The 4376-nt window shown below is 29.9% G+C and overlaps 1 long non-coding RNA gene across 1 annotated transcript in view; it reads left to right on the top strand.

Moving 5' to 3' along the window:
• The first annotated feature begins 2689 nt into the window (after positions 1 to 2689).
• The window catches only part of LOC117177497, a 7890-nt gene continuing 6203 nt past the window's right edge, over positions 2690 to 4376 (top strand). Inside the window, exon 1 of the long non-coding RNA XR_004467702.1 lies at positions 2690 to 3041. This is a non-coding gene — a long non-coding RNA (uncharacterized LOC117177497). The remainder of the gene's footprint in view (positions 3042 to 4376) is intronic.

A 4376-nucleotide genomic window follows, 5' to 3' on the forward strand; every position in this document is an offset into this window, starting at 1 on the left:
ACGCCAATTAGCACAAATGGTAAGTTCCGACAGTGCCTACAAGTGTGCCTACTGGCCGCTAAATGGCAATACCGGTTTCATATGTATACACCTGGTACACTCCGCGCGTGAAATTACACTAATCGTTGGAAGCTTACATAAACGTTTTGAAACTACATTTTTATTTCAGTTACACTTTAGTGTAAAATTCCCGCAAAAATCACTGGTATTTTTATGTCCTATGATTGTTGTGGGGAAATTACATGTTCATTGTAAATTTCATTCTTTTATGGCAAAATTCCTTAAATAATCACTGTTAATTTGCAAGAAACGTGTTTAATTAAACTGATCGACAAGTGGAAGTAAACCATAAAAATGGAAACTGAGCAGATTAGTGTGACTATTAATAATCCGCAGCCCGAAAGGAAATCCATTGAGGATATTTTGAAAGAGTGGGGACTTGAAATTCTGATAGATGTTATGAAAGGTAAGCCCGAATAGTGTACCTAACCTATATCTAATAATAATATCTAACCTAAGACTGAAATTCATCAGTGCATGGGAAAGTCATTTCCATAAAAAAACTATCGGATTTATTTAAATTTTTTAAATTTATTTAATTTCAAATCGAAAATACAAGGAAGCTCGCAATTTGAATACAAATTATAGTTTTTAATGCTTTTCCAAAATTTATCAATTTATATTCGTCCACAATAAAAATGGTGCATTTTGTTAACTGAACTTATTTGAGAGAGGTTTAATTTCGCGGGCATTCCACTTAAACTGTTTGTCTCTTTCTACATCAAACAGCTTCTATATTTATTATATTTTTGGATTTCTGGTTTTCATAATGTCAGGTTTCCAATCTTTTATTTTAAATTTTTATCGCAAAATAAGACAATCTAAGAATTTTTGTACCCCACTTTTATCCATCTCAAAAAGTAGTATCACGAAAAATCTCGAAAATGCCGCAATCATTGTTCTTAAAAAACTGATTGACTTTTTATTACCTGAATTCGTTTTATATCAAAAATTTTTTTAATTAAATCTAAAAATAGTCCTTTTCAGCAAGAAAAATCACAGAAGAAGTGACAAGAATAAGGTTCAATTTTTGTTTTTTAATAAGCTTGAACTATTCAATTAAAACTTTAGACTTATTCGATAAATTATTAAAAATACTATATGTTCCTGCCTTATGTTAGTACTTCCCGCTACACACTAGTATTATCATACATAAATTTCAATCTAAAATCAGAATATTTCGAGGATTGAAAATTGTTACAAATCATAGGTTGTGTTAGTTTTTTCCAACAGTTTTAAATTATGACAGCGCTTTCAACCTAGAGTAGATATCTTTAATAAAATATTAATATATTGCAAGGATAAATAATTTTTTTAACTACTTACGTTTTTCGTTCTATTAGGATTTTTTTACCGTAAATTGACATGTTTAAACAAAGATCATTATGTTTTGAAGGTTTATAATTTTTCAACAATTTTATGTTACACTGACAAAAATAATTGGATTTAAACCCAATGATTTCTATTTAAAATAAATGAACTTGCATGCTTGAACAATTTCGGATTCTATTAATATTTTTCGTCGCAAATAGACGGTTTTATTCAAAAAATCATTATATTTCAAAGAAGATTCATAATTTTTTTCAATTTTGAGTAAGACTGGTGTTTCATATACAGAATTTGTATTTTTAAATAAAAATTATAATTTGAATATGATCTGGACTCAGTAAACTATTTCTCATTATGTTGTTATTCGTCGGAAATTCGTATTTTTATTTATTTTCTAAATTAGATTTTGGAAAATATTCAAATATTTTAAAAGATATTGGGTTCTGTTGGGTTTTCCACCAAAAATAGATATTTTTAGAAAAAAATCATTAGATTTCAGAAAAAGATCAATTTTATTAGTACAATTGTAGAGCAAGTTAGGCAGTTTCAATACATATTTCAAAGAAGATTTACTATTTTCGAAAAATTTAAGGTTGCGGTAACGTTTTCACATAAGATAGGTTATTTAAAACAAGTCTTTACATTTCAAAGAAGATTTACAATTTGAAATCATTTATTCTCACCTTATGCTTGTGTTTTTTGTTGGTAATTATTGATACAGTAGACTCTACGAAACTTCTCGCTACGACACTTCTTGTTTTCTGATTTCCTCTTCGTCCGTTTGCCCTCACTCCTTACCTCATCTTAACCACACAAATACGCGGCCGTTTACGCCTAACACGCTGAAAACGGCGTGCCTCTCGCATGTCGCAAAAGAGAGGGTCATCTGACACTTCCCGTTTGCTTCCCCGACAGCTCCGAAAACGAGAAGTGTCGTAGAGTCTACTATATTTAAAAAACTGTATATTTCAAAGAATAGTTACAATGTTTTAACAACTGTTGGTCATAGTATTGCGGTTAACATTTCATTTTTAACTATTTTAAATTCGACATCTATTTTATTTTGTTACCACAAGCTTTAGATTTTAACTTTGAAAATGATACTGGTGAAAAATAATGAAAATAAAAAATCCTATTTTGAACTTTTGAAAACTCAAGAAAAAAGTGAATTATGTTCATTTTGTTGTATTTTGTTGCATTGTTTTAATATCAATTTTTTCATTTAAATTTCAAAATTGCTGGGAAAAAAATAAAAGCCACACGCGCAGCGACCGTGTGTGTTTCCCTGTTAAATTATAATTTGTATTTGAAATTATTCTGTAGCAAATACTAATAAGATATAATTTGATTGTTATCTAACGCGTCAGTTTTTCTTTAGCAAAACAACAAGGACAACTCGCAAATAGACGAAGACTCTGAAGGTGATTCTGAGCAGGAAAATCGTACACCACATAATGATGATACATTTATTAGACAGTGAATGCGAAAGGAAATTAAAGATTTGCCCAAAATAGATGATATTCTTCAAGATTGTTCAGAAGGGCGTCTAATTCTTAAAATTTACAGACAGAAAGATAGGAATTCTCACTCGCAATGGAAGACGTGCACTCGTTGAGTCATATAACCTCATTTGTATTGAACTGCACTGAAGGGTATGTTTTTATCTATTTGCTTTTCTCATTCAACTTTTTTCATATTCTATTTAAAAGAAAGATTTGCTATCATTGATATCAATAAAACATTAATTTGACAAGTGAGACTTTAAGAAATTCCCTTTGAGATAACATGAGACCATATCCATTACAAATCAGACAGCTTTTACATATGTAGTCGCAGAACCTTTTGCAGACAAAATATTTTGTTTCTTGATAGGAAATTAGGGTATACACGTATTTCTGCGATTTGTGAAAACCATTTTTTACGATGTTATGCCTATATGGAGTTTTGCTTTCTTTTTCTAAAAATCCTCATTTTTCTTTAAACTTATATAGCTTTTGACCCAACTGAGACATTGAGGCTTTCTTTTCAGATTCTGGTAAAGCTTATCGCTTTCTTTCAAATACTCCATTTTCTCAAAAAATCCACATTTATCGTTCTTGCCAATTTTATGTTGAATTTTCTCCTTTACAGGGAAAATATATTGTAAGTTAAAGAAGGCCTAAATGACTTTTGTGGCCAGGAGAATTTTTTTCTCGAATTTTCGCATTTTTTCAAACAATGAAAATTACGAAAATAAGTTTAAAGTAGTTTGTACAGTTAAAAACGTCATAAAATAAGTTCTTTCACACATTTATGAAATCTTGCACTCGTTTCAAGAAAAATTAAATTTTCGTAAACAAAAAAGTTTCCTTGATCACAAAAATGGTTACTCTAAGTTGTCGCCAAACGCCTACAAGGCATGGTTTGGTAGCCTATTAAGATGTTAATTAAAGTCTTACAGAATAATAACCATTTTTTTAGTTCTAAGAAAAATAATCTTATAAAAAGATTGCATTTGTTAAAAAATTGTTAAAAACAAATTCAAAGAAATGTTTTGAAAATTATTTCTTGAAATTATTATTATTTTTTTTTTTTTAACTTAATGAAATCGATAAAACCTCTCCATAGCAAAATTTCCTTCCTCTACTCCATCTATATTCCCCTCCCCTCACATTTCTTTCTTAGAAAATAATAGGGCAGACACCCAGACGAAACAAGAAGGGTTCCAACCCACGGCTACGAAACCTGCAAATTAAATTTACTGCATGGCAACCTCCGAGATTCAAGATACATAAAATTATCACATGATGATAGAAAAAATAAATAAACGCATTTTTGAATTGCAATTATTCACTTACATATAACATTTTAAAATAACACAGGCCAACAATTCTCAGAACCAGAGACCCGGTAACTTTCGAGCCCTAACACTTCAAAATGGCGGATCCAAAATGGCGGCCAAAAAATTTAATTACGCGTATTGGTATGATAATGTATACTAAGGGGTT

This window comes from Belonocnema kinseyi, chromosome 7 (assembly GCF_010883055.1).
Source record: "Belonocnema kinseyi isolate 2016_QV_RU_SX_M_011 chromosome 7, B_treatae_v1, whole genome shotgun sequence".
Taxonomy (NCBI): domain Eukaryota; kingdom Metazoa; phylum Arthropoda; class Insecta; order Hymenoptera; family Cynipidae; genus Belonocnema; species Belonocnema kinseyi.